An 18712-nucleotide genomic window follows, 5' to 3' on the forward strand; every position below is an offset into this window, starting at 1 on the left:
CTTTTTTATTATTCTTTTGCATCCCTCTCTATTGTAAATCAGACAGGTCAAAATATCATGTAGGCACCCTGCACTCTGTCCGCACTTGCTGCGCACAACCTGCTTCACTGCTCACGTACCTGCTACTACCCTGCAGAAATGCTTCAATTACACAAAGTCCTTCACCAGATGATGCCAGAGTCCAGGGAATTAGCTCCTCATCTCAATCACACTTATGCCAATAATATAAAATTTGGTGCAGATGCCTGAGCTTTAATGCATCATGGTGTACCTTTCAGCTGATGATGTAGCAATTACTATGAGGCTAAAGGGAAGAACAGTGATTATTCAACAGAGCTGCGGAAGTCCCAAAGTAACAAAAGATGATGTGACATCACAAAGTCTATTGACAAGCCTCAACAGGCAGTGGTACAGTGGATACAGTATCAGACTGGGAAATGTAGGACACAGGTTCAAAACTCCAAGGTTGCTGGCTTGAGCATGGGCTCATCCAGCTTAAGTGTGGACTCATTAGCTTTAGTGCAGGGCCGCTGGCTTGAGCGTGGGATCATAGACAAGAAAGACCCCAAGGACGATGGCTTTAGCCCAGGGTTGCTGGCTTAAGCAAGGGGTCACTTGCTCTGCTGTAGCCCCACGGTCAAGGCACATATGAGAAAGCAATCAATGAACAGCCAAGGAGACTAAGGAGATGCAACAAATAATGTATACTATCCATCTCTCTCTCTTCCCGTCTGTCTGTACCTATCTGTCCCTATCTCTGTTTCTCGCTCTGTCTCTGTTACACACAAAAAAAGATAAATATAAAAATATTGGTACTAAATTTGTTCATGATGTTGCCAATAATACAAAGGAAGAGGCTGGGGATGGTACCACCACTGTTACTGTACTGGCACACTCTAATACTAAGGACAGCTTTGAAAAGATCAGTAAATGTTCTCATCCAGTGGACATAAAGAGAGGTGTGATGTTAGCTGTTGATACTGTAATTTATGAGTTTAAGAAGCTGTCTAAACATTTGAAAACCCCAAAGAAATAGTCAGATTGCTATAGTTTCTTCAATTGTAAACAAAAAAATTGGCAATATTATTTCTGACATGATAAAAAAAGGTTGGAATAAATGGCATCATCACAGTAAAGACAGAAAACACTGAATGATGAATTAGAAATTATTGAAGGCATAAAGTTTGATTGAGAATATATTTCTCCATACTTTATTAATATAGCAAAAGTTTAGAACTGTGAATTCCAAGATCCATATGTTCTGTGAGTAAAAAGAAAATTCCTAGTGTTCAGTCCTTTGTACACAATCTTGAAATTCCCAATGCTCACTGTAGTACTTGGTCATAATTGCTGAAAATGTTGATGGAGAAGCTCTAAGTATACTTGTTTTGAATAGGCTAATGGTTGGCAGCAGTCAAAGCTCCAGGGTCTAGTGACAATAGAAAGATCCAGTTATTGCTACTGTGTTGCAGTGTTTGGAGAAGAAGGATTGACTTTAACTCTTGAAGGTGTTCAGCCTCTTGACTTAGAAAAAGTTGGAGGTCACTATGACCAAAGATGATGCCATGTTCTTGGAAGGAAAATATGACAAGGCTCAAATTAAAACACATATTCAAGAAATCATTGAGAACTAAATATCACAACTAGTAAATACCAAAAGGAAAAACTAAATGAATGCCTGGCGAAACTTTCAGATGGTGTTGCTGTACTGAAGGAGGGTACGACGAATGATGGTGAGGTAAATGAAAAGACCGAATAACAGATGCCTTCAATGCTACAAGAGATGCTGTTGATAAAAGTATTGTTCTGGGAGGGGGTTTTACTCTACTTCAGTGCATTCCTTAGACTCCAGCTAATAAAGATTGGAAATTTGGTATAGAAATTGTTTTAAAAGCATTCAAAATTCCTGCAATGACAACTGCTAAGAATAAAAGTATTGAGGGATTGTTGATAGCTGAGAAAATTATGCAGAGTTCTTCAGAAGTTGGTTATGATGCTATGCTTGGAGATTTTGTGAATATGGTAGAAAAATAAATCATTGATCCAAATAAGGTTGTAAGAATTGATTTATTGGATGCTATTGGAGTGGCCTCTCTGTTAATACCAGCAGAATATGTAGTCACAGACATTCATAGAGAAAAGTAAGATCCTGGAATGGGTGGAATATGTGGAATGGGTGGTGGCATGGAAGAAAAAAAGTGAACAAAGTAGAGAAATATTCAATTATGTAAACTTAGTGTAGTAAAAATTTGTTTAAAGTTAAAAAACAAAATATCATGCAGAAGGAAGTTTGCAGACTAGACTAATTCTTTTGCATCTTCCTTAGCATAGCTTGAGTTCTTTTCTAGCTTCTATGGAAAATTAATTCTATATTAGCTCTTCAGAGTCATATTCTTGCATTTTGATGATAAATCTAAGCCACATTTTTATTAATCTCATTAGTATTGGACAAATAATAAATTTAGATCACTGGCCTAATTATTATAATAATTGCTTTTTCTTGTAAAAGGGAGATGACTATAAGGTTTGGTTACATTTTTCCTATATATTCTTCTTAATATTTCAAAATATTTTAATTCTCATGATGTTACATTCATAAACATATTATTTTGGACTTCATATTACTTGTTATTTAGTACATTAAAAACACATTGGTTGTTTTTTATATGCTTCAGTTAAAGTTTCTCTCGGTTGTCACTTCCTTCTTTGCTAGTTACTCATGACTTATTTCAAGTGAGTCAAGTAAGGCTTAAAAAAATTTTTTTATAAGTTGTATATTCCAAAGAATTAAAATTAATTAGTAGTAGTGTCACTACATTGTAATAAATCTTTACCATGTCATTATATGTTTTTAAACTAGTTATTTGACCTGCCCTAGGATAGTCCATCAATATTTTCTCTCTCTGCTTGCACTCTTGATAGGTGGGTAATCAGATAATTTTGTCTTGGCTTTGATCAGAAACAACTTAATGAGTACACTGCATACCTAATGTCCTGTGATTAAGCCATTTCATATAAATGTTTTATTTTTTATTATAAAAGTATATGTGTTTAACGTATAAAGGTTGGAAAAACAGAGAAGAGAATTATCTTACAATGTGGACACAACTACTTTGCTGATAGTGTTACACATTACTGAGTTTACACCGAATATACCATTTTATATACTCTTTGTAGTTAATGAGATATGATATGCATTTTATATCATTAAAACTTGATATCCACTTTAATATACATGAAATAGTCTGTCATATGGTTTAACAAAGTATTTATGTGACAATTGAATATTCATACTTTCAATGTTTTTGATATTCTAAGTAACACAGAAAAAATAACTAATGCATATATTTATAATTTCAGATCAGTGGATTAGGGACAAAAGTTGGACTCTCAAAGGCATCTAAACCGCATTCCTATACCCTTTTTCTGGAAATAGCCTTTTCCTTATTTCATCCACATAGTTGAAATGGCAACTATAAGTGTTTATAGCATAAACTTGTCCTCTGTCACTATAAACTTGAATACTTCTTTGAATTATTTTAACTGGGACTGATAGAATGGCCTTCATCTGCTCTGGGTGATTCCACCATGTAAATCTCAAGTGCTAATGATGGTATGCTCCAGCATATGCACTGCATATACACAAGAAACACAACTGGTATAGAGAGAGAAAGAAAAATAAATTACAGAGAAAAGCAACAGCAAAGCAGAGAGAGAGAGAGAGAGAGAGAGAGAGAGAGAGAGAGAGAGAGACTATGATGTGGATGCTCACCGAGATCCATTTCTGAAGCCTATCTGCAATCCTGATCCTGGCTTTTTAGGACATAACTCAGGAACTGTGTCTATATAAAAATTTTCCTCCCTTTATTTGTTTATTTTTCTAGATTGGGCTTCTATAACTTTAAGAGCTTATTACATAGTCAATCATGCTGAAGGTTTTTGATTCACACCATTTGTAATATCTTTTATTTAGTCAGCAGAGCTGGAACTACATTTCCCAAAATTTCATTCCTTGTATGGTTTCCAGTTAGATTGCAAGAGAAATCTGCACGTAACTCAGTAAGCAGATAAGTGACAGCCATTTTTCTCCTTAGTGGTGGGTGAAGGGTGTCGGGCCCTGGGGCTGCTTGCACAGGCGCTGGTTGGCTGACTTATCCTACTGGCTGAGGGCAGCACCGAGGCATGAAGCTCCTTAAGCTGACTCCCCTTCAGGCTCTCTCAGTTTGGGTTAAGTACAGTGTGGCTCTGCTGACTTGCCCTGCAGGTCATGGGTATCAGCAACATTAGTGGTGAGACAGACACAACACCAGTTTATCTTCAAAGGTCACAGTTAATCCTCATAGTTTCTGGTTTTGTCCTTGCTCTCCCCTACTTCACAGTCCCAACTAGTAGCCCAACCAAGATATAGGAACTTCAGGCTCAATATCAGAGGCAGAGGCAACAGCCTTACATAAGTGGTCCCATCGGCTCCCAAAATCCCGTTAGACACCTATAATAAATTCCTTATCCCATATCATAATTTGCTTCTCTGACTAAACATGAGCTGATACAGACATAGATATAGAACATGAGTGCTTTCCCAATAGAACCTACACCATGCGGCATTGGTCTATGGGCCCAGAAATGAAGAAATCTCGAAGGACCTTGCTTAAGAAGACCATTAGCAGAAGCACGACTAGCTAGAAGGAGGCAGACAGTGAGGGTTTAAAGAAGACAGGCCAACCCCTGTCTGTATGAAAACCAATAGCTCAAGTTTTTCAGCTGAGAACCCTAACACTGCAGAACAGAGGCAAACCGTCTCTTCTGTGCCGTCTGAAGTCCTGATTCTCAGGTTGTTCTATTTTATTCAACTAGGAGTGGTTTGTTTGCAGTAAGAGATCATTCACAAACAAATTGGTGCTGAAATTAGAGCATCTGCATTGCTGCTCTTTAGTTTTATACTAACGCTTTAAGAATCCTTTATGCACACAGAAAAGGCCCATCTTTTTACTCATTAGTCCAAACTGAGTTTCACTAACCTGAAATTAAAGAGTCCTAACCAATCACACAATCAACAGAAATAAATATTTTTTAAAGTTCATCATAGATATTTTTTTAAATCACCTTTCACTCACACACACACAAACATACACACACACACACTCATCCATACCATTTTTATGAATTTGTGAAGATAATGCCCCTATTTGAAAAGATCAAATTTCATCCAACACTTATGTATAAACTTAAATTAGTTATTTTGTTTAAGGAATTATAGTCATCCAATCCTCTAATAAATATTTATTGAGCTCTTTTAATGTGCAAGGCAGTGAGTGGTTTAAGAAAAACAACAGATACAAAAAAATTACACAATTTGAGTTGTTAATCACACAGTAACAGTAATGAGAAGTATGAACAGAAATAATCACATTTTCTGGATTCCATAATGCATTTATTTTTCACATTTTAATATCAGGGCACACCATATAATTAATAGGTGCATGTAATGTGGAAGTTTTTCTTTTTCTTCCTTAAACAGTTGCTATTAAATTGACAGAGTGCTTCTTCTCAATCATTATGTTTTAGAATGAATGAAATGCAATGTCCACAAGCAAGCATGTGATAACTAACATGAGTGATATTAGGAGAGTGAAGGTTTTCACTAGCTGAGATAATATGATAAGACAGCATTTTAACTGGATCTAGAAGAGAAGGTATGACATGTAACGAGTATATAATAAAAACTTTGTTTAATTCTGACAACAGCTCTAAATGGTAGGAAATATCTTAATTTTTATGACCATAAAACTGACATTGAGATTAGTGAGGAGAACAGAAAAATCTTTGAGATTTCACAGTCAGATGTCTCTAAATTGAGGCATAATCTCTTCTCAGAAGTGAATCATGAGAGAACTCAGGTGTAATACATGCTATATACTATGTTCCAAAATCTTTACATACTGTAAGACACATTACATACTAAATTATCCTCACGTTAGAGATGGAGATACTGAGATCTCAAGGAATAAAGTAAGTTTCCCAAGATCACTCGATCACATATGACAGACCTGGGTCAATTAAAACCCCAGCAGTCTGTCAAAAGAGTCCATCATTAAACACTATCCTATGAGCTTCTCAGGTCCACATAAAACACTCTCTCTCAAACTTCTAACTACACATAAAAAACTGCAATCCCCCGGAATCTTGATTTCCCTTATAATTGACAGACTTATAATGCATATAATGTATTGTCCATTTCTACTACCACACCATGATTTCCTTAAAGGCAGGTATTTCAGATGGTTTTGTTCACTGATTAACTTAGCTTGGATTTGTGCCTAGCGCAAGGTAGGAGCTCAAAAGGTTATATGTTGAATAAATAAACTAATGGATTTAAAAAAACAACAACGGACATGAGAGTAGTATTCCATGAGTGAACAGTAATTGGAGGAAAACAGGCAGAGCAGTGGAAGCTGTGCTCTGAAATATTGATTAGCGTGGCCTGCCGAAGCGTCAAGTGGAAGCAGGAGAATCAGTGTGAGCCCCAGAAAGGGAGGTTGCAGCCACCCAGGCTTCCACACACAGCCTTTGCTCGCTCACATTTCAATTGTAGCTTGTTCAGCAATAGACGCTGGAAAGGAGGGCAGAAAGACATCAAGGTAGCTGTATGGCTCATTTTTTCCCATTTACCAGCTATTTGCTCTATTTTCTGCTGACACTACAATTTTAGCGATTTAATGATACAATTGTTTCTAAAAGCGACACAAAAACAGACTCCCGGAGCCATTTAATTGGCTGCCCTGATGAAGTGGAATAACCTGTTTTCTAATTTCATTTTTAAGGAGAGTGGGTCACAGAGAGGCTGGGACAGATATAACATTTACTTCAATTAAAAAGCTAAAATCTTAGGGAGGGACATTAAACTCAGCCTTTCTAATTAAGGCCTGTCACTTCTATGGCACATATTAGGATACCTATAAAATCAGTCCCTGCAAAGATTTTGCTGTAATTGTTCTGCCTTTTAGTCAGTGGAATTTTACTTGCCATAGGAGTGCTACATTATTTTATGTCAAGTTTTCAATGAAGTGGTTTGCTATCCAAAAAAAAAAAAAAAAGAAGAGAGAGAGAGAAATCATGGCAAGAAGTATAACCCTGTTATAAATATCTGGTCTTTCTCCTGCACAGTTGAAGTTCGCCGTACCCAGATTTGTGGGCTCGCTGTGTAATCAGCTCCTGCACGTGTGCATTTGACTGAGCTTTGTTGCCTTCTCCACATTTGAACTAATGCATTAAATACAATGACATTTATATTTTTATTGCAAAAATTTTCTCCCTTTTACCAAAGATTACAGAGCAGAGCATTAAAGTTGATGCAAGTATTTCTTGTTTTCATTTTTAACATACAAAAATGAAATATTAGATTTCTAAACAAGCCAGTTTACATGGTGATAAAAACATAGTTATTACATAAAATAGTGTTTTACTTATGCTTAGGTATTAAAGCTAAGTATTGTACACAAAAGTACGTCCAAACCAAAGATGGCAGAAAGTCTGAAATTAGGTCAATGGTTCAGTTAATAAAGATTATGAAATGAGGTTATAAGACAGTAGGCCAATATACCTATACTTTAAATCAGATTTTAAAAAGCAACCCTTCCTACTCCAAAGAAAAGGCTTCTAAACTTTTTATTTTCCAGGATGTATCTAGTTTTACTTTTCTTCTTCCTTGCAAGAACCTGGAACTTTTTAAAGCTATTGAGACAAAAGCTTTTGTTTCTATATTCTTTCTCTTTCAAATAGCCTCACTTTATGTGCCTCAATTTTGTTCTTGCAGGAAGTTCACTTAAAATTATTGGGGCTTAGTATTTAATAGGTTCTCCTTCCCAGCTAACTAACTTTCTCAAAAGTATATATAAAACTGTCATGGAAATATAGAGGCAAACAAACCAACAAAAAAAGAACAAGTGCTACACTCAGTATAGGCTAGGAGGGAATCATTCGTCATTCTTGTTTTCATTTTCAGTTTTTGCCCTTGTGATTAAAATGAACATATGTAATGCTAAGTAATATTGTAGAATTCTAAACAATATTAAGCCAAAAATAGGTGTAATGCCAATACTGAGTCCCAGAGTCCATATGGAATATTAATAAATAGAGAAAAGAAACAGAAAGCAAAAGAATTTTGAGAAGGCACTAATTTCATGTTCCTTTCAAAGTTATCACAAGAGGGAAAAGTGACTAGAGGACTGTGCAGGGGAGGTTAGTTAGTATGGGACAGGAAATGGAATACATAACTTTAAGTATATTATGTTTGCCAAAATTCATTCGCAGTAAGAATTTAATAGGAAGAGCCCTGGCCGGTTGGCTCAGTGGTAGAGTGTCAGCCTGGCGTACAGAAGTCCCGGGTTTGATTCCCGGCTAGGGCACACAGGAGAAGCATCCATCTGCTTCTCCACCCCTGCCCCTCTCCTTCCTCTCTGTCTCTCTCTTCCCCTCCTGCAGCTGAGGCTCCATTGGAGTAAAGATGGCCTGGGCGCTGGGGATGGCTCCTTGGCCTCTGCCCCAGGCGCTAGAGTGGCTCTGGTCGCAGCAGAGCGACACCCCGGAGGGGCAGAGCATTGCCCCCTGGTGGGCAGAGCATCGCCCCCTGGTGGGCGTGCAGGGTGGATCCCGGTCGGGCGCATGTGGGAGTCTGTCTGACTGTCTCTCCCCGTTTCTAGCTTCAGAAAAAAAAAATATATATATATATATAAAAAAATAATAATAAAATAAAAAAAAAGAATTTAATAGGAAGAGAAATTGGGATTAGCAGGCATGGGTGCTCTAACAGTTAATAAAAATATGTCCAGACAATCTTTATGTCTGTCTGAGGAAATTTAAACAATTTAAAAAAATGAGTTTCCTTTATATTAATAACCAAAAAAAAAAAAAGAGTTGTCAAATAACTATATGACAGCCATTAACAAGAGCTGTATCAGAAACAAGACACTAAGGCATTAAATAGAACACGGTATGAGTGCCAATGATGAACACAGGAAAGTAATTTTCGAACCAAGCTGTAAAGAAGCTTTGGAATTTAGAGATTAGACATAAAAGCTACTCTTCATAGAAACGGAGGAAATGTTTCCTGATGTGCAATGAAGAAACTGTCTCAGTCCAGGAGAATTTGAATGGAAGGTATCTGTTCAAGAACAAAGCTAGGGAACCATTTAACGAACTAGGGTGGATGAGTTAACTGGCAACAAAAGCAAATGCAGGCATACACTGAACTTCACCACAGTATTTAATTCTTCTAACAAAAAAGATATATTTCTTTCTCAATTTATATCTTTTAAAACTTAATGCCCTATTTTTGGTATATTAAATGAATAGAAATGATAGTGTATTAAAATTATTTTAAAATCTCTTTAATAAATATCAGTTTAAGACAAAATTATCCCTAAATATCACATTATATGTATATGCATTTTATTACAAATTCAAATAAAATTTTAAACCAAAGATTCTTAATGTTTTGTTTTTTTTTTACAAGGACAGAGCGAGAGTCAGAGAGAGGGATAGTTAGGGACAGACAGACAGGAATGGAGAGAGATGAGAAGCATCAATCATCAGTCTTTCGTTGCCATTGTGACACCTTAGTTGTTCATTGCTTTCTCATATGTGCCTTGACCGAGGGCCTTCAGCAGACCGAGTAACCCCTTGCTGGGAGCCAGCGACCTTGGGTCCAAGCTGGTGAGCCTTTTTTTTTTTTTTTTTTTTTTCCTCAAGCCAGATTAGATCGCGCTCAAGCTGGCGACCTCAAGGTCTCGAATCTGGGTCCTCCGTGTCCAAGTCTGATGCTCTATCCACTGCGCCACCACCTGGTCAGGCTAAGCCAAAGATTCTTAAAAAGTTAGGTTTAGAATTTATATAGTTATAAATTTATAGATACAATTATACTATCAATATAATATGCTTTATTTTTCTCAAAGTCATATTTCAAGTGGATTTAGATATAGTTCCAAGAATTTTATCTGTCATCTTATTGTGCATTTGAATAGGCTATCTATGTGGGAAATATCAGGCAGATTATAAATGAATACATACTAAACAAATTCATAAAATTTTAACTTACAGAAGTTGTGCTCTTGAAAACTTTAATATAAAACAAGACTTTGTATATATACTCAAAACCAAAATTTTAGATGTAATTAAAATAATACTTTCAGCAAACTTTTAACAATATTTAAAACAAAAGCTTATACATGCTTATGTGTCAGAAACTTTACATGCATTCATTTATTCAATACTTAGAACAACTCTATGAGTTAGATGTTTTTATAGGGGAAGAATCTGGGGCACAGAAACATTTGAAAACTTCTCTAAGGTGATACAAAAAATTAAATGGCAGATCCATGATTTTAAATATATTATGTTTCCCCATAACCTATACTTAAACTCTGTGCAAAACTCCCTAACATAATATAATACTATATCTTATATTTTAAAAGTGTTTAAAAATATATATTTTTTAAACTTTTATCGCACTATAAAATTGATTAATTTCTCATCTTGGAAAACAAAGCAAATGTTTTCCCTCATTTCTTTATATCAGATGTTAAAGACTTGGGGAGTATATTCGATCTCTAGAATATGAATCCGATTCCATTTTTACCCCAAAGACCAATTTGGAATGTATAAAAAGAAAACTAGAAATGGAGTACCATTGGGTCTTGCTAACAGTATCATAGTTATAACCAAGAAACAACACTGAGAACTCCATGTCCATCTCCAGATATCAGTACAGTTGGCTACCAGAAGTCAGTCTCTGCACAAACTCACCTTTAGGCTAACAAATGATATTCAAGCAAGTGGAGGACTAATTCTTGATACAGTTGCCTAAAATCTAATGCTAGATATGTGTCTGTACCAATGTAATCTTTAATTGATAGACTATATTCACAAAGAGACAAGTGAATCAGACAATATAACTTTCAGTTATAAGCCAATAATACACTATTCAATCAACAAATAATATTTTGTGTGCCAGATACAATCTTATTGATATTCAGAGCTCACTCCAAACCCTCACAAGTCTGGCCTATATTGACTTTCATTACATCTATAATAAAGGCATAGTGCTACTCTCCTTTTCCACCTGGAACTCTAACTCACTCTTTCATAGCAAAGACCTGGCCAAATAAAATGTCAAATCTATATATAAATCTCATATATATAGAATTGACTTGAATAGCCCTTATATCAAAGCACTGCTATCTCAGAAGTTCAGAAATGTTAATGTGTATCAGTTTGGTTAAAAAAAAATCTTTAATGGCAAAGGTACTGCCTTTGAGAGAGATAGTCCATATTTGGAGCAGGAGAAACATAAATTGTTTTCTCTAAGAAAGTAGAACAGAGATCCAATATAGAAGGAGTAAATTTAGCAGATATAGTGTTAAAGGCAAATGAATATAAATTAAATGAACTAAATTCCTAAAAGGGGTCTGGGACCAAAAATATAATAGAAAGTTTCATAGATATGGATTCAAACAAGCAAGAAAGAAACAAATTATGCAGAGTGTAGTTGCCTTTACTTGAGATCCTAGGAAGCAGGAGGGTAGGGGGTAGTATTGTTCAGGTTCATTAGGGATGCATATAATTCTTGGAAGAGGAAGGATTCTAAAATGAGGAAAATACTGATTGTTTGGGTGGTGAATACACTAACACACAGATGATATATTAGAGAATCATAATACATTTGAAATCTATATAATTTCATTAAACAATGTCACCCCGTTAAATTCAATTAAAAACAATCATTAAGTAAATAAATGCATTGGAATTAAGAGAACTTGTCCCATATTGTTTCCCTAACAGGAGGACACAGAGCTTTCAGAACTCTTTCCTCCCAACACGGTGTTCCAACCAAGCAGCTGCCTTTTAAGCTAAAGGATTTATAATTTGTATAAGGAGTTTTTCATTGCTATTGTTCTTTTTTTTATCCCACCGAAATATTTTATGATAACAGCTATTGTCTATTTGTTTATGGCCCTCAGCAGAAAAACAAGTATCCCTTACTTTTTACCTTCCCTCATCTGAATGCAAACATTAGTTAAAAGGGATCTCAAAGCACAAGGAAAGCTTTCACTCTGAAAGTTTTCCCTCTAGGTAGAGATGGGGTTTCAGAATAATGATAATATTAATAATAATGATAAACAATTGCCATGACCTCTACCCTTTCCCTTATATACCAGGAATTTTCAAGGTTAATAGGCAGATAAAAAAAGAATCCATGGGCCTTTGTCAGTGGCTCAGTGGACAGAGCACTGGCCCAACATATGTACATCCTGTGTTCAATTCCCAGTCAGGGCACACAGGAGCAGTGACCATCTGCTTCTCTGCCTATCCCACTCTCTCTTCTCTCCTTCTTCCCCTCCCACAGACAGTGGCTCAATTGGTTCAAGCATGGCCTAGCGCACTGAGGATAACTCGGTTGGTATGAGTGAGTCATCTCAGGCACTAACAGTAGCTTGATACTTGAGCATCAGCCCTATATGGGGTTGCCAGGTGGATTCTGGTCAGCACACATGTGGGAGCCTGTCTCACTCTCCTGCTCTTTCACTTAAAAAAAATTTTTTTTAAAGAAATCTATAAAAGACACAGGAGATGTACTTTAGAATTGTACACTTGAAATTTACATAATTTTATTAACCAATATCACCCATAAATTCAATTTAAAAATTAATTTGCTGTAAAAAAGGAATTTATTTATTAAACAAATATTTATCAAGAAAAGGGCAATCAGAATTTTATGTTTGTTTCTTTCAGGCAAGACTGACCTAAGACATGGTATAAGAGATCAGTAAAATTTCTCCTCAAAGTTACTATAGAAATAAGTGATTACAGCTACTGAGAAGGGGAGATATATTATATTTAATAGATAAAAACTAAACATTAATGTTTGCCATTATTACTTTGTATGTTCACTCTTTTGCCTCCTCACTTGTAGATTTTTACCCATGTAGTCCACCCATCACAATGCAATCATAATTTTTCCAAGACACAGTTTTGACTATAGAATTGTAGAGATGAGAATAAACAAACATAAAATAACAATAAGAGACCAACACTATGAATGACTAGCTATTGTTTATATGGCAAAATGTTATTTTTTAGATCAGACTTCAGAGACATCTTCCAAAATATCCCAGTCCAACTTTTTGAAATAATGTTTCATTCTTCCTTGTCATATGTATGATTTAATTTATCCGCTATGGCTAAAATGTCCCTGCTCATTTCCACCTCCATGCTTCTCATACTTTCTTCTTGAAAAAGTAAATTTCATCCAACTCTACACATTTCTTATCCAACTCAAAATTCCATTTATTTCATTTAACAACTGTTTTATATTCAAACTGCTAAAATAAAGCCTCCCATTATTTTTAACTTTCATTCTAATTACCATGACATGTTATCAATCTCTATCAGTAATGTCATTATGTATATGTGTTGCCAATATTTTTCCACTCATTTACAGGTATCATTATATCTAATGATTTCATAGTAACAAACTTTTAAAGAATTGCTAGATGGGAGTCAATAGCAAGAGCATATCAGTCTTTACAGTGTCCACCCAAATTGATCTCCACTTCTTAAGTTTTCTCTTAAAACCTTGAAGGATGCACTGAATAATACAAGTGGTTATATCACACTAGTTTGGAATTGTGTACTACGTGTGTTGATCCCTGTTGTTGTTTAAGTACAGAATTTCATAGAACAAAAAATGAAGATCTTGAAGTCAAAGAGATTTACATTTGAAACTAATTCTAACATTAAATTGCTCTATGTATTTGATCAAACTATCAGCCATCCTAGAGCTTCAGTTTATTTCCAGAATAAAGATAAAACTACCTCTTAACAATGTTTTTGTGGAGATTAAATGGTATGACTGATATTAATCATCTAGGACATGAAAAGGCATCACATGAATGACAGCTTTCTTCTTTTGCTATATTATCTCATGAGCTACATTCTTTCTTCTTAAAAAAATACCCTGCGGCTCGTTTTTTAAGTGTCTTCCAAAGTATATAGTAGAAATGAACACAGGTGACATGCAATTAGTGTCACAGACCACATGTGGTCTAATCAGTAATGGAAAGAACTACACACAGAATTTTCAACATTGTACCTGAAATGAAAAACTCTTATTATGCAATGGATAAAACATGGGCCAAACAGTTCAACATCTCATTCTAGATCTGTAGATATTACTTACTAGTAGTGTGATTTTGAGACAGGTCCTTTACTTCTTTGATTCTCCATTTCTTCACCTGCAAAAGTGAGAACATTGTACTTGATCTATGATTTTTACTTTAATTTTTAAAACTGCATTGACTTATTATTTAAATACAATTTTAAGGAAGTAAAACAATGAATACATGAAAAGCAGAGTTACTCTGGATCATACAAAGGGGAAGTTTAGAGCTCTTATGTGTTGGTACCTTTTATATACCAGACTAAACATGGGTTAAATCTATTCAGGGATTCACAGCGATTCATGGAGAATTATGATAGCCATTTAGTCACATGGGTCAACTCAAGGGTGACGACAAATTTTATCCATCATGAGATGTTTAGGTTGCTTTTATATCTTTGTTGTGAAAATGCTGAAATGATTATGGGAGTGCAGATAGTTCAAGTTACTGATTTTATCTCTTTGGGTGTACATCTAGAAGTGAAATTCTGGATCATGAGCGAGTTTTATTTTCAATGTTTTAAGGAACCTCCATACTGTTTTCTATAGTGACAGATGAATTGATGAAGAAAATGTGACCACACACACACACACACATACACACACACACGTACACAAACACACACAGAGCAGAGCAATATTAGTCAGCCATGTGGCAACATGGACAAACCTGGAGACTTTATACTAGTGAAATAAGCCAGAAGCAGAAGGACAAATACCACATGTTCTAAATTATATATGAAATCCAGTATGTCAAATTAACAGAAACAAAGAATAGAATCATGATTAGAGGAATGTAGGAGAAATGGGATACAAGGAGATATTGTTTAAGAGATATAGAGTTTCAGTTATACAATATAAGTATGTTCTAAAGATTTAATTTACAACAATGTAACTATAGTTAACAGTGTATAGACTTGAAAGTTGCCAAAAGGGTAAATCTTAACTGTTCTCACCCCACAAACATAAACATGCTAATTATATGAGGTATGATACGTTAATTAGCTTGATTGTGGTGAATATTTCACAATGTATATGTATTTTAAATTATTAATTTTTATACCTTAAATAGATACAATTTTTAATTGTCAAAAATTAAATGAACTCATATAACCTTTTCAATCTGGGGAAAAATAAAAGAAATACTAAAATTTAAGCCACTTTGTATATTCACTGATTATTTCTTTAAATGTTTTGTAGCTATTAAAGTTTTATTTTACCAGCTATACTGTGTATCTAATTGGCTGTGAAATTCCACAATTCTGAAGCTTAAACAAGAAAGAATATATATGTTGCCTTATAGAATGTAATAAACTAACAAATGAGATTGATCAGATATTAATGTTTTGTTTTAAAGACCATATCAGCCCTAGTCAGACAGCTTGGTTGATTACAACACTGTCCTGAAGCACAGAGGTTGCCTGTTTGGTCCCCAGCCAGGGCAAATACAGGCGTAAATCGATGTTCCTGTCCCTCTCTCTTTCTCAAATCAATACAATAAACACTTTTTTAAAAGACCATAAAACTCAAGTAAATGAGCTGTCTTTACACTCTGAATATCACATGTGTGTCAAGATGACCACAATAAAGCAGAATAATCAGCCAAAATCTTGCAAGAATTATATAAAAAAATTAAACATGGTTTTCGGAGTTAAATAAATGGTTTTAACATTTAAATATACTGTTCTCAGAAATTTATCCTCTCTAAGCTGTAGCTTCTCTGTAAAATGCAAATAAGAACATTGATATTCTTTGCTTTTGTGTGTGCACAAAATATAGTACTTGTGAGTCAAGTACTCTATTATATGGCCCTGGCCAGTTGACTCAGTGTATAGAGCACTGGCCTAGCATATGAACATCCCAGGCTCAATTCTGGTCAGAGCACACAGGAAAGGCAACCATCTGCTTCTCTCCCCTTCCTCTCCCACTCCTCCCTCTCTTTCTTACTGCCAGTGGCTCAGTTGGTTGGAGTGTCAGGTCGGGGGCATTGAGAAAAGCTTGATTGACTCAAGCATTGGCCACAGGCGGGAGTTGCTGGGTGGATCCTGGTCGGGGCACATGTTGAGTCTGGCTATCTCTCTTCGTCTCACTTTTTTTTTAAAAGTATTATACTATATAAGAAAGCACTAGATCATATTTAAATGCTTAATAAATATTAGTTCCTTTTTCCTTCTCCTTTTATATGAGTTCATATATACAGTAATGTTGCTCAGCATAGAATGTGAAGCAATGTAGGCAACTCAGCTTTTAAAGATCTCTTTCACAGTAGTTTCTAACTTTCTAACCTTTTGAAGCTGTTAAAATAAAGTCAAATAATGGTACTGCTGTGGCATAAGTGTATGCCTGGATCAATACATTCTGGTTGTTGGAATAAATTGCAATTAAAGAGGTAGTACTTGATTGCTTGACAGTAGGTAGTCTTTCTAGCCCAAATAAACTCAAGTATCAGTCTGATTTATAAGCTAATTAGTATGGACTTCACATACATTTTATTGGGAAACCATCAGATCATATTGACTTCTGCACACATCATAGGTATGCTGTTGACTTTGTTCTGTGTCATTTATATATGAGAAATCCTCTTTCTTGTTACTTTGTTTACTAAAGTATACAGTCGTCATTTAAATAAAGTAGAATATAAAGAAATTTAACCTGCCTGTAAATAAACATTCAAATGCTCTAGAAATTTCAATACTGGTACTGGCCTTTTTTCCTATTTCCATATATGATATTTAAGATAAAATTATGCATCAATTCAGAAATGACAAAGACATCAAGATAGTAAGGAAGGATGATTATTACTGAATCTTTGCAACAAAAGTACATATAAACAATTAATATATAGACTACAAAAACACAAGATAAGTATATTTCATGACAAATTATTTGAATAATCCATAAAAAGCCAAATTTTTGTCTTCACATAAAGACGTATGCTTACCTAAAGTATAATTTTGTTTATTCTTATCTTTCTATTCAATGTGGCATTTTATATGTAATAAATCCTAACATGTGCCTGCATAATTATCTAGTGAAACAGGACAGTCACAGACTAAAACAAAGTAATTTATGTAATCCTTTGGATTAAAAATTCCATTAAGGCATATAATGTGTGTGTCTTTTCCTCCACTAGGTATTTACTCACTAGTATATTTCCTACTAGAATTTAAATATATTTTTATTAAAAAATAAAAACAAATAAAAATAGCACAATTCCTCAAAAGGCATAGTGATATATGTGGTATGAGTTTTAAAATAAAGCCTTTTCATTGAAATAGCTCTATCCCCACACTGCTTCTAAATGCCACACTTTTTATTTTTAAAAAAGCAAGCAAAATCTAAATTATGTAATAAATTCCCGATGCCATGCCTTCTCTGTTGTCCCATATTTATGTTAGATATATATTTTCGGTGCTGTTACATCCAGTAAATCTCACATCATATTTATTATAGTACAATTATGTAATTTTCTGTTCTGAGCCCTACTTGCCTTTCCTTTGTTCTAGAAAGAAAGTTTTGTGAAGGTTAAAGACAAAAACACTAATTATTTTTTTTACACTGATGAATTCCAATAACCCACCAGAGTTTCTAACTCATAGTAAATGCTCAATAATTATTTCTTGGATAAAGAAACTAGTCAATGCCCTGGCTGGTTGGCTCAGCAGTAGAGCGTCGGCTTGGTGTGTGCAAGTCCAGGGTTTGATTCCTGACCAGGGCACACAGGAGAAGTGCCCATCTTCTTCTCTACCCTTCCCTTTCTCCTTCTCTCTAGCTCTCTCCTCCCCTCCTTCAGCCAATGCTCCATTGGAGCAAAGTTGGCCCAGATGCTGAGGATGGCTCCATGGCCTCTGCCTCAGGTGCTAGAATGGTTCCAGTTGTATTGGAGCAATGCCCTGGATGGGCTGAGCATCACCCCCTGGTGGGCATGCCAGGTGGATCCCAGTCGGGCAATTGTGGGAGTCTGTATGTTTCCCCCTTGCTTCTCATTTCAGAAAAGTACCAAAAAATAAACAAACAAAAAAAAACCCAATAACAGAAAACTAATCAAAATTATTTTATGAGTTATAAATAATCATAATATATTTCTTTTTTTATTTTTAAAAATTTGTATTTGATTTATCACGGTGACATTGGTTAATAAAATTATAAGGATTTCAGGTATACATCATCTGTATATTGCACTGTGTGTTCCCCACCTGAAGTCAAGCCGCCCTGCATCACTACCTGTCTTCCCTCTGCCCTCCTCCACCGCCCTGCACTCCTGCCCCTTCTGCATCCCCACACTGTTGTCCATGTTTAATGTTATTTTCTGACTTGAATCTATGTTTGAAGATATATTTTGATAATTTTAAGTAATATTTTAATAGCTTATATATGACAATACAATACTATATTAAATTAAAAGCAATTTTAACAAAAAATACACAATATGCAACATTAAAATCAATGATAATATTTTAAAGAACAAAATAGAATCCTGAGATCAAAATGTTGAAATAA

General features: G+C 35.0%; 1 protein-coding gene and 1 pseudogene across 2 annotated transcripts in view; one reads left to right on the forward strand and one right to left on the reverse strand.

The window, feature by feature from the left end:
* The window catches only part of PTPRD (protein tyrosine phosphatase receptor type D), a 2510439-nt gene that overhangs the window by 2201510 nt on the left and 290217 nt on the right, over nucleotides 1-18712 (reverse strand). For both annotated transcript variants that reach the window (XM_066257235.1, XM_066257234.1), the window contains exon 2: nucleotides 14234-14288. The gene's annotated coding sequence lies outside the window, so the exon portion shown is untranslated. The remainder of the gene's footprint in view (nucleotides 1-14233; nucleotides 14289-18712) is intronic.
* LOC136322239 (60 kDa heat shock protein, mitochondrial pseudogene) lies at nucleotides 139-2202 on the forward strand (annotated as a pseudogene).

Source organism: Saccopteryx bilineata, chromosome 2, assembly GCF_036850765.1.
Source record: "Saccopteryx bilineata isolate mSacBil1 chromosome 2, mSacBil1_pri_phased_curated, whole genome shotgun sequence".
Lineage (NCBI taxonomy): Eukaryota > Metazoa > Chordata > Mammalia > Chiroptera > Emballonuridae > Saccopteryx > Saccopteryx bilineata.